Below are 13,220 nucleotides of genomic sequence, written 5' to 3'. Positions count from 1 at the left end.
AGATCCAATTCCTCTTTAGGATCCAGAGTCCAATTCCACTTTTTCAGATCCAATTTCCTTATAGGACCCAGAATCCAATTTCACCTTGGATCTCAGGCTTCAGATCCAAACTCCATGTTAAGATCCAGAATCCAATTCTACATTTAGATCTCAGATTTCAGATCCAAAACCTATCTTAGGATCCAGAGTCCAACTCTACATTGGATCTCAGATTTCAAATCCAAATCCATCTTAGGATCCTGAATCCAATTCCACATTGGATCTTAAACCTCAGATCCAAAACCCATCTTAGGATCAAGAACCCAATTCTACATTTGGATCTCAGACTTCAGATCCACTCCATTTTATGATCCATAACCCAAGTCTATCTTAGATTCCAAATCTCGGATCCCATTCTGTTTAGGATCCGGAATCCAACTCCAATTTTAGATTTCAATTCCATTTCGGATCTAATCCGAATCTCTTAAATCAATTTCTATTCTTAAATACCATTTGAGTCTCTCAATCCATTCCAATTTCAAACTTCAAAATCTAAATTCAATTCCAGCTCAAGTATTCAGTTCCTTTCCTAAAATCAAATCCAAAATTCAAAGTCAATTTTGACTTTGAAACTTCATTTCCTTTCATTTCAAAGCTTCAAGTCATTCTTTCTCATTTATTCTTCCAAATCCTGATTTACTTCAAAAACTTAGAACTTCTCTGATCTATTTCAAGCTCTAAGTTAAATTCAATTATTTCTTCATTCCTTTACCAATTTTCATCTCAGAATACTTGGAAATTTTCAAAACATCTTTCAAAAGAGCATACATCCTTGCATTACACAAGCATGATTCTTCGTGCATTTAGAGTTAGAATAAATTCTTAGATTATATTTAGGCAAAGCAAAAGGCATAGATTCGATCCTTGGTTCGATTACCCCTGGTAAAGGCGCCAGGAACGGTCAAACCTCGTACCGACGAGCGAATCCCGTCTCTCCATTTTCCCGCAAATTTTCAAAACGGAGGCGAGTTAAATTTCTAAATTCTTTTCAAATCAAGGTCAAGTGAAAACCCGCAAAAGAGTTCCTCTTCTCTCTTTCTTTCTTTCTTTTTTCTTCTCTTTCTCTTTTCTTTCTTTTATTCTTCTCCCTTTAAAAAGGAGGAGAATAGAGGTTAGAAAAGGGAAAGAGAAGGAAGAGAGAGAAACCATAAAGAGAGGAAAAATTTTGCGATGATCACACACCTCCTCTTTCAGGGAAGAGAGGAGTATTTCCAACTTCCCATTCAGGTAAGGGTTTAATCCTGAGTCTCTCTTTTTGGGGAAAAAGAGAGGAGAATTTTGTCACGAACGTGTCGACTCGATATCAAGCGATTTTCATCAGGGATTTATAGAATACTTTTGTCAATTTGCTATCAAAAAGTCATTGTTGATCTCAAAAATTTTCATCACATAAAAGAGTTATCTCAAGCTACCTTTAGTATTATTTCCAAAGGAGCAAGACTCTTGCGAAATAAGAGCTAAATTCAAGCTTTTCTGTTGGTCAACCAAGGGGATGAAGAAAAAATCTTCGATATGACCGACAAAGGAAAATTCAATGATGTTGAAAAGCCATAAGTGAGCTGATATTGATCATAGCCGTGGCACATTCTTAAAGATTATTCTTTTGGCGGTAAGATAGTGGAAATATCCTGGGCTGTAAAAAAGAACCTACCCAATCCATATATCCTCATCCAAGCTAAGTTGCAATCAAATATCCGCAAAAGGGATCTCTCAATTGTCGTCAAGATGAAGGCGAACTAAGCGAGTAGACCCTCGGGGCCAAAGAAGATTTAAAACATCTCCAAGATGACGGAGTTTGTGACGGATCCTTCCAGGGAAAGTTCGGATAACCGTCGAGATGAAGGCGGATGTGATGGACCTACCGACAAACCCTAAAAGATATTTGATTTCTGCTATCATTTAGAAATTTCAACCCAAGAACCAATGTCATAATTCTTGAGAAAGAAAAAGAAGGATCGGAGCATCTCCAAGATGAAGGAGTTTGTGACGTACCCTTCCTCGAAAAAGAGAGAAAAGTCAGGAGCATCTCCAAAATGAAGGAGGATGTAAAAGAACCCAGAAAAGATCCATGGTTCAAAAGAGTGCAAACAGATCATCATGGGAAATGCCCAGGATATCAAACTGCTCGAAACTGTCAAGAATCATCTTTATCTATGTGAAATTCTTTATCAATGTCTTTTCACTTAATTGCTTTTATGAAGCTAAGAATGTTTTTCTCTCTTTTCATGTCAAGGAAATTGATATCTCCCTTAAAAAAACTCAACAACAACAAATTTGAATTTTAGATCTCAAATTCTACAGAGTTAGCCCAATTGAAGCTAATACTCTAGGTAGAAAGAGGTGATATTTTCACACATGAGCACAATTCAATCATTCCGAATCAACTACAATTTTTGGCATCTTATTCGCAATATTTTCTGATTATCCCAACATGAAGTGTGAACTTGAAGATCGTTTTGACGTATCCTGATGTCATCCCTCCTTAGGACTGAAAAGTCCTTTCCTTCCGACTGATTTGAGCGCTCTCAGATTCGCACACTTCCCTGTGCTCCCCACTGTCCCGCCATAGACAGTTCCCGCTCAGGATAAGGGTTAAAACCTGAACTTTTTGCAAAAGGTCTGTTATTGTCAAAAGCTATTTTCAGTCTCAGCAATGAGGCGCCCAAGAACAACCCCTTTTCAAGCTTTAGGGACCCCCATTTTTATCCTTTTGCGAAAACCCCTCTTGGACTTATTGTGCAAAGTCTAGAGGCCCATCACAGTTTTCCTCGCTCCTCGAGGATTCTGTATCCATTCAGGCTAAGGATTAAACCTGTCGCCTTGCTCCTCGAGATACCACCTGAACCTTCTGCGAGAGGTCGTTTGTTTTTAGAAAGCTGATTTTAGTCTCAGCAATGAGGCGCCCAAGATCATCCCTTTTCCAAGCTTTAGGGAATCCCTTGATTTTCTCTTCTCGCAAACCCCTTTTGGATTTGTTCGTCCAAATTCCAAAGGCCCCATCATGGTTTCTTCATCCGAGGATTCTGTATGGTCATCCCTTTCAGGTTAAGGGTTAAGCCTGAACCTCGCTCCACGAGGTACCTTCCGTTCAGGTTAGGGTTAAAACCTGAGTCCCATTCCGACTAGATATCCTTTCTAGTCCCACCACCGTTACCTCGCTCCTCGAGATACCACCCGAACCTTCTGCGAGAGGTCGTCTGTTTTTAGAAAGCTGATTTTAGTCTCAGCAATGAGGCGCCCAAGATCATCCCCTTTCTGAGCTTTAGGGAATCCCTTGATTTTTTCTTCTCGCAAACCCCTTTCGAATTTGTTCGTCCAAATTCTGAAGGTTCCATCACGGTTTCTTCATCCAAAGATTCCGCATCATCTCCCACTCAGGTCAAGGGTTAAACCTGAATCTCGCTTCGGCGATGCATTTGTTGTCCCATCACGGTTTCTTCACTCGAAGATTCTGTATGGTCGTCCCTCTCAGGATAAGGGCGAAGCCTGAACCTCGCTCCGCGAGGCACCTTCCTTTCAGGTTTGGGTTAAACCTGAGCCTCGTTTAGACGAGGTAATCCTTCCCGTCCCACCATGGTTTTCCCCACAAAGGAATCCGTGCTCTTTGTGCATCCATCCAGGAAAGGATCGCCCTTGAGTTTCCATCTCATGAGGCATTTCTCTCAAAATGTCCCATCGAGGTCCGCTTATGTTTCCTTTCCCCATCCAAATTATCTTGATCTATCTTCATCCCATCCAGGTTAAGGGCTAAACCTGAGTCATTCCAAAGGGCTGATTTTGTCTCACCCATGAGACTTGATCAAAATTCTTACCTTTCACCATTTTTGGGATCTTCGCCCAAAGTCCCATCACGATTTCCTCATTTTTATCATTCAGTCGTATCATTGTCGAGGATTTCATCCCCCCCGGGACCATTCAGAATAAGGTTTCAAGCCTGAACAACCGTGCTTTCAACATAAATTCTTCCACACCCAGTTCAGACCGGCTGACTGGGGCATTTTTCAAAATTTGGAGTGTTTCTTTGCCACTAAGCTCGGCTTTCAACCGGCTTAGTAGCAAAGAGGGGCATCTGTGAACACCCCAAATTTTTCAAAATGTTGTAAATATCCCCCTTTTTGCCCCTGACCCCACTTTCTGGGTAATTGAGTTAGTCTTAAATTTAAATTCCATTTTATTTCTCAAATTTTGCTGAAATCAAATTCATTTTATATATTTGACTCAATTTCGGACTCAGATCCACTGTCAAAATCAAACCTGAGCTTCATTATCCAATTTTAAATCAAATTCTCAAAATTTCCAAAAATAACTTCTAGGAAAGCTCAAACAGTTCGTCCGGTATCCGTTTGGATCCATTGCGTTATATTTCTCGATTCGAGTTTCAAAACTCGAACATTTTCACAAAACTTGGGTCCAAACCCATTCTTCTGAAGAATTTTCTCCAAAATGGACTGAAATTCTCGGAAAAACACTTTTGTAAATATTTCTCAGAAAAATACAAAAAAATTGAAAAATAAACTAAAAACCAAAAAAATTGGAAAATTTACGAGAAAAACAAATGAGTTTTAGCTTTTAAATCATCTTTTACTAAAAACCTCATTTTAGAAAAACACCTTTTTGAAAATCTTTTTTTGAAAGAGCCCTTTTTCGTAAATTGGTGGCTTAGGGTTTTTCCTTCGTAAGAAAGTAGAGGGCGGCGCCTCTGACGGAGGAGAGTCTTCCTCCATGGCCGACCCCCCCCATGTGCATCCTTCATCCTTCAGCCATCTGATCCCCAACAACTTCCTCCTCCTTCGTTCATCACGAACGAACTCGCTGACTTCTCTCATCCCTCAAATCGCCACCCTCTGATCCATGGCTCGAGGCCATCCACCCTTCATCCCTAACTGTCGCTTCTGGAGCTTTCTCTTCTTCCTCTTTAAAAGGGAAGCCATCCCTGGCACAGAGGATCGGGTCTTTTTTTTTATTATTATCATCTAGCACTCTCGCATCCGCGGGATATCAAGCAGTCCTCCTCCCTCCCGATCTCTCATGAGGTGATCGAAAGAAGCCGATTCCCCTCCACAAATTCTGCAAAAATCACAACGCTTCATCTCCAGCCTACCGACGGAAGATCAAACCCCTCTGCAAGAAGCTGGTAAGAGTCCCTTGCTCACCTCCCGTCCTCTGCATTGCTATGTTTTCTCTCCCTCCCCCATTTCCTTGTTTTGCATTTTCTTTTTCTTTTTCTTTTTTTTTCTTTTTTTTTCTTTTCTTTTTTTTTCTTTTCTCCTCCTATTCGGGTTTTGGTCATGCCCCAGCAATGCATCATTGGATAAATCGGTTTGCCTATGACAATGTCGATCTCTCGCATGCAAAATTAACAAGGATCATGGTATTCCAACATTTGGTTTCTTCATTTACCGCTTATTAGCTCATGTCTTAATTTCTGATTTGCATCTGTTTCCTTTCTTCTTATTCTTACCTGCACTCTGTTTTAATTCATCTCGATTTCTATCATTTTATTTCTGTTTGTTTTAATGTCGGATTGGGTTTTGTTTTATTTTGATTTGTTTCAAATTATGCTAGGTCTATCTATTTTATTGAAACACTCCCTGTAATGCCGAACTGCTCATAGCAGCCTCGGCTTACAGGTGTAACATTTGCAGAATCTTCATATCTCTGTATTTCCTTCATTGTTGCTCTGCAACTTGGTATAGAACCGCTCTGCTTCTGTTCACATTCGACTCTCTCTACAAGAGCACTCGATCTATCGATCCTGGCTCCTGGTGATATTGCTCACCATTGCCATGTTATATTTTGTCATTCATTTCCTTGTTTTTTTTTTGCATTCGGATCATTACAGTGTAAGCATCCGACACTCTCGTCCCTTCTTACTTTTCACCTATTGTCACTGAAGATGCTTTAAGTCGTGATGATGATGTATATCTCGCACCCATTTTGGCGTGTGGTTCATCATGATTGGATCTAAGTGTTCTTCTGTTTTCATCGTAAGATAATCTCTGGAATTGTTTTTTTTTTTCTTTCTTTTTCTTTGATTTAGAGCCCCTTTCCCTCGTTTAAATTTGTCATTTAGCAATCATACTATTTTATTTGGTTTAATGGCCTACGTTTCATCATCGCTTGTTGATACAGGTTAGTACCACATTTTATATTATTGGTGCCTTGTCCTTCATTTCTTTTAACCACATCTGTATTCTAGACCTCTCTACACAGTGTATTTAAAACAACGTTTACACTATAACATCATACTCATCCATCATGTTTCTACCTTCCCTGATCACCAGCTACATTCAGGAGGTAGCCATCACACCTCGTCACTATATGTTGTTGCAACCCCTTTTACAGAATTTTCTATCATATCGATCCATTTTTGTACATTCGTTATTCCCCAACTTCGCCCATGATACCTAAGTTCTGCAAAATCTAGATTCTCAAAGCGTAGCCGCACAGGTGATGGTTTGAAATCAAAGGTGGAAGGTAAGGAGGGCTTCTGGAAAAGAATAGTTGGTGAGTTAAGGGGCAAACTCGTAAATATTTGTGGAGAAGTGCCTGCCTTCGCTTGATCATTATAAGACTCTCTTATGCTAAATTTGTCAACATTTCATTTTTTTTTATGGCTAACTCTGTTTGTCTTCGTGATTAACAGTTTGTTAGAAGCGTTGGGCGCCGAATATACTCTGCTCTGAAGGTATGAAATGTGATGAATTCCCTGGTTATAAGTTTCGGCTATCACATCTTGGGTATCAAATGTATAAGAGGTCATTTGGATTTAGAATTCTGTGTCGAATACATTGGATGCATGTTTTAAATATATGGCTAAATCCTTACATCCTGTACTCCACACTCAGCACATCACTTTTGTTCTCCTGCTACATCCTAGTGACTATCAACATAACACTCCTATTATAATCCAATGTTACCACCACAACCACAACATTTATCCCCATCAGCATGAGTACATTTGTCTATCGCACAATATCTTCTGCATATATTCACGTTTCATATATATTTACTACACTTTTCATCTTCACCATACTTGATACATCCTCCACAATACAGCCCTACATTCAACTGGGGAAGGGTCAAAACATCAGGTAGCCACCTCCCTGGTTGCTGTCACATGTTAAGGCTCTAAGAGCCGAATCAAAATCATCCTGAAGGCACTGGTAGTGTTCTTAGATTCTTGACAATTGGATGTCTTCTTAAATGATGACTGTAACTCCACTTCTGCTTCAGGGATTGATAAGTTTGAAAGTTACCACTTCACTGTGCCCCAAATTTCATCATATACAGGTTTTGTTATGTCACATTAAGATCATAGCCCAGTAAATAAAGGTCATCTTCATCATCTGTTACAAGTCACAGTTCATCAACACTTCATCACTAATCACTCACCTCACTGCTGCACCTCTGGCTCCACCCGTAGTACTCCATGCACACGTTATCTCTCAAATGGCAACATTGTGCTATACACGCTGCAGGAAGACCATCGCCTGCAACCAGTCTTCATTACATGACCCACTTCAGTATACCTTCTCAGTTACTCCACCATCTTCGTCCCCATTAGCTGTCGTCATGAATACAGTACACCCGCAGCCATCCCCTCACCATCACTATGTATATTCATTACTATATTTCCCGTTTCATCTTACTTGTATATTGTAATAAATGGCTTCAGCCTATGCTTGATGCATACTCATTTAGGCCCATAATCCCCTAAAGACATCATTTTTTTTAGTGATGTTATCAGAGATAAACATGGTAGCACAGCATAATTCATTGAATTGGTTAGCCAATTCATCAGTAGCTAGATATTTGTTGTCTCATGAGCTGGTTCAGCTATAATAAATAGAATCTGTTGGACAACAGGCAGGATAATATTCATTTCAGGCTCTTCAAGCCAGGGTTCCCTTAGCTTCCCAGCAAACAGATCCCCTCTTATTGCTAGATGTCTATCGATTTGGGATACTTGTATCCCAGATCCACTAGGCAGGAGCATCAATTTTTCATGGCCCTGAAGCTAGGAACCACACTATCCAAGTCCGGCAAATAAGAGTTAACAATGTTCAGGCATCGAAGATAATCTTCCTTCTGCCCAAGTACAATCAGCTGAACTTTCTTCCATCCAGTCGCAACAATTTGGGCCTAGCCCTGTTCAGCTGCAAATGAGAATTAAACCCACACTTCCACATGTCAGCTTCACCTTTTCCACAAATTTAAACCTTAAATACCTTGACATGTGAGCACTTTTGCCATTGATATCCATATAAAATGTGCACTTTTCCTCCATTTTCCATAATTAATCCAGTTGTTTTGCAGGGCACATATGGAAAATATCATTACTTGGAGTTGTAAATTCGATTCTATAGGTTGTAATAGTTAGATTTTGAATGAGAATTTATATTTCCCGTTTTAGATTAGAATGAATGAGCATTGAATATCATGAATTGCCAGTTTCATGCATCTTTTTCTTTATTTCTCAAAATTCTCACAAATGGTGAAAAACGAATGGCACGTGCACCATTTCGTAAGAGGTAAATCAATCCTAAGTTGATGATCCATATCAATGGCCATAGTCAGGGTGTGGACAAGACTTAGGATTTTTATCTTTTACGAAATAACATCAGATCCACACTGAATCCCTTTTCAAAATTCATCATATTTCCTTAAATATTTTCTCCTTTTATCAGAATTTAACTTAAAATTAATTCAAAATATATACCAATGGCCATAGTCAGGGTATATTGAGAGTTAATTTCATTTTAAATTCTATAAAAGCACCAAATGTGTTTCATTCTTCACCTGAATTTAAATATAGATTATTATATAATACATTCAATGACCATAGTCAAGGATATATTATATCTTCAATCTTATTTTAATTCATTTAAAGAATGGAATAGCTTTTCAAAATCCGATTTCAAAAATTTAAATTCATTCATCATTTAGATAGAACTGCATCATATTTTCAAAATTCCTTTTTCAAAAACTCCAAGTGATGTAAATATCTTCCTCAATCTATCTTCAATCCTTATCAAATCCAATTCATTCTTTCAATTGTCAAAATTCTATTTCATTTTGAAATCTCAAAGTTCAATCTAACTTTGAGATTTCAAATTCATTTTATATTCAAATTTCAAATCGGATTTCAAAAGTTCAATTCGACTTTGAAATACCAAATTCATTTATATTCAAGTACTCCAAATCAAATCCAAAAGTCCAATTTAACTTTGAGATTCCCTTCATCTTCTAAAATTCAAAATTTAAAAATTCAAGGTCTAAATCGACTTTGAAATTCATTTGTACATTCAAGATTCAAATTTTAAATTTCATTTTCCAAGTTCGATTCAAAACTTGGAAGTTCTTAAACAATTCCAAATCCATTTTTGGATCCAGGATTCAACACTCATATTGGATCTCAGACTTTAGATCCAATTCCTCTTTAGGATCCAGAGTCCAATTCCACTTTTGGATCTCAGACTTCAGATCCCATTCCCCTTTAGGATCCAGACTCCAATTTCACTTTGGATCTTAGACTTCAGATCCAATTCTATTTTAGGATCCAGAATTCGACTCCACATTGGATCTCAAAACACAGATCCAAATCCATGTTAGGATCCAGAATCCAACTTCACCTTGGATCTCAAATTACAAATCCAAAAATCCATCCTAGGATCCGGAATCCAATTCTACTTTGGATCTTAAACTTCAGATCCAAATCCATTCTAGGGTCCAGAACCCAATTCTACATTGGGATCTCAGACTTCAGATCCAAATCCATCTTAGGATCCAGAACCCAATTTTATATCGGATCTCGGATCTCAGATCTTAAAATCCATTTTTAGATCCAATTTCATTCCCAATTCTAGATTTCGAATCCAATTCCCTTTTCAAATCTCATCTTAATTCCACAAATCCACATCTATTTTAGATCCAGTTTAAAGATCCAATTCCATTTCATTTCAGATTCCAAATCTAAATCCACTTACAGATCATATCTGGATTTCTTAAATTCATTTCTACACCATTTAGATTTCTCAGATCCATTCTAAATTTAAGATTTCAAATTTCAAAATCTAAATTCAATTCCATCTCAAGTATTCATTTCCTTTCTTAAATTCAAGTTCAAATTCAAAGTTCATTCCCAACTTTGAAATTTCATTTCCTTTCATTTTCAAAAGCTTCAAGTCATTCTCAAAATCAAGATTTATTCTTTCAATTCTGATTTACTTCGAAAACTTAGAACTTCTCCGATCTATCTCAAGTTCTAAAGTTAGATTCAAACATTTCTTCACTCCCTTACCAAGTTCATCTTAGAACACTTGGAAATTTTCAAAAACGTGTTTTTCAAAATAGCACACATCTTTACATTGCACAAGCATGATTCTTTGTGCATTTAGAGTTAGATTAAATTCTTAGATTATATTTAGGCAAAGCAAAAGGCATAGATTCGATCCTTGGTTCGATTACCCCTGGTAAAAGCGCCAGGAACGGTCGAACCTCGTACCGACGAGCAAATCCCGTCTCTCCATTTTTTTCCGCAATATTTTCAAAAACGGAGGCGAGTTAAATTTCTAAATATGTTTTCAAATAAAGGTCAAGTGAGACCGTGCAAAATAGTTCCTCTTCTCTCTTTCTCCCTTTCTTTTCTCTTCTCTCTTTCTTTTCTTTCTTTTATTCCACTCCCTTCAAAAAGGAGGAGAATAGAGGTTAGGAAAGGAAAAGAGAAGGAAGAGAGAGAAACCAACAAGAGAATAGGAAAAATTTTGCGATGATCACAGTATCCAATTACTTTTATGTATAGACTTTGTTGACATCTTTTCCCTGTTTCAATCATAATAAAGAAATCAATTGTTCATCGTATGAGTCATTATGTACTGGTTCATCATGTTTATGCCTTATTACACAAATCATAATGTGGAGTTAATCGTTCAGCAGGTGTTGGTTATTACCTGACCTCGCGATACCCTGCATCTTGTCCTCATTTTCCATTTTGTTTGAAGTAATTTGTCGATTGCTTTACATGGATTGTTTTACCTCCACCTGGTCCTGATGGTATAGTTATTAAGTTGCTCTGTTGTCTCATGGACATTTTAAAGGTGCAAACGTATGAACGACTGCTCATCGAGATGTTCCATACTTCTGCTTCCAGATCTATCAGTAAAAGTCTCTGTTAGTATGCCCTTGCAGGTTGTAATGGTAGCAGTATGATTATTGCGAACATGAAATTAGTCTATGAAAGGGATCGTTTCACCATAACCCTTCTTTGATGTTGTTTATAGCCGCCCTGAACGATCAGCAGGGGGTAGAGAACATGCACTCCATGGTAAAATCTGGTATATTTTCTGATAGTACAGTTTGATTTAATGTTAATATATCCTTTGGCAAACATTTGACCTCAGTTGGTTATGTTTTGATTGCTATACGCTTTGTTTGAAATCATGAGAAATTCTTAAATTAGTGGCAACCCTAGTCTTCGTTTGGTTTGATCTTTGCAAAAAAAGGTTAGATTGGCGTTTTGTCCGACCTGTTAAGATGAAAATCTCTACTGTCATATACTAGAAGAAAGGATGGCGACAGGGTCTATCAAACCCCAAGTAGATTTCTATTAGCTATTGTTATTTGTGTATGTTACACTATTCATTGCATATATCTGAACCTCATCTTTTACATATCAATTATCATGTTGTAGTTCATGGCATACCCCTCTGCACATCTGCATATTACCTGCGTCCGCCAGCATGCTCATCATCTACCTTTCATGGTATTCCACTTGGTAGTATCACAACCTTGTTGTCGGTACGCTTCATGCGCAGCACCCCCCCCCCCCCCTCTCATGCCCAGCTCCTTAGTCAAGGCCTGATTGACCCCCAACCAGAATTATTTTCTGGTTGACAAGGTTAAAATCCCCATTGCATCAGTAAAGAAATTCATCTGATCAGGTTATGTAGGAATTTGCCCATGCCACTCAGCCCAGTGTCCCCCTTTTGAAATGAGAAGGATCAACGAACGATCCTTCATTTCCTGCTTAGTTCAATCAAATAGTGTAATTGCCTGTCAGTAAAAAGTCCATGGCAAGGTAGCTTAGAAAACAATGGCCAACCCAGTGTATAATGTCCGACGTGGACATGCAATTACTTTGGAAAGTTGAATACCTCAGTAGCTCTGTTTAATGGTCACAAATATTTGACCTTTGTATGATATCCTTAGACATCATGGAATCAAAGGAAGAGTCAATGGGTTGCCACGTTTTTTTTATTGTTCTTTAAGTTAAGTGATATACCCATCTTTTGTTTGCCCCTTTACACTGTCGTCAGGAATCACTTAAATTGACTGGTGAAAGCCTAGGCCCATCTTTTGTTTCATCCTTACAAAAGCCTCTAAAATCACCTGCGTACCAAATGGTATCTCGCAATGTGTATCTCTTCTGTAATTTGCTGTAGCATAGGCACAATCATAGTGTCATATTTCCACCTGTGTAGCTTGCATATACATTCAGTAACTTTTCATTTCCCCATTAGCAAGCATGGTCGCCTGTATCCAAGCACTTCTGTCATATCTCAGCATGTACGTCATTTTCACCTTCTTTAAACAACACCTTGCATCAACATATGTGCACAACAGTCCCTGTACACACTCTCTGCACTCACTATGTATCCATCTTATCATTTTGCTGCAATTACACACTGTCATCTATGCAACACCAGCGACACTATACACTACCACATCTGCTCCAACTTATCACCTGTACATTATCTGCACGCATGTCGCCTATGATGTTCACTAACTCATCTCATTGATTCATTTACTTATTTTGTTGTCTATCTGGTTCACGATATGTATTGTTTTGTTGTGGCTTGTCTTGCATGTCATGCTCACTTTGCTGCATATTATAAAAAAAAATATGATGAGGAAAACCTCCAGTCCTGTTCTGATCTTAGTTAGGCTATTTTCCCGTTTTAAGCAGACTGCTGAGAAGAACCTGGGAATGCCTGTCACAGACGGTGTAATTGGGAAACTTGTCTATTTTTCTGACTTGAAAAGAAGGGCTTACCTGAATGCAATCTATATAGCTGGTTTGAAACTGTACTACAACTGGATTTTCTTATGGAATCTGCAAAACAGACTTTGATGGCTGAAGCCCAGCTTATGTTATTCCTGTTGATATTGATCATTATGAT

This window comes from Nuphar pumila, chromosome 6, assembly GCF_984573655.1.
Source record: "Nuphar pumila chromosome 6, dmNupPumi1.hap1.1, whole genome shotgun sequence".
NCBI classification, from domain to species: domain Eukaryota; kingdom Viridiplantae; phylum Streptophyta; class Magnoliopsida; order Nymphaeales; family Nymphaeaceae; genus Nuphar; species Nuphar pumila.
Note: the sequence above shows the minus strand (reverse complement) of the source record.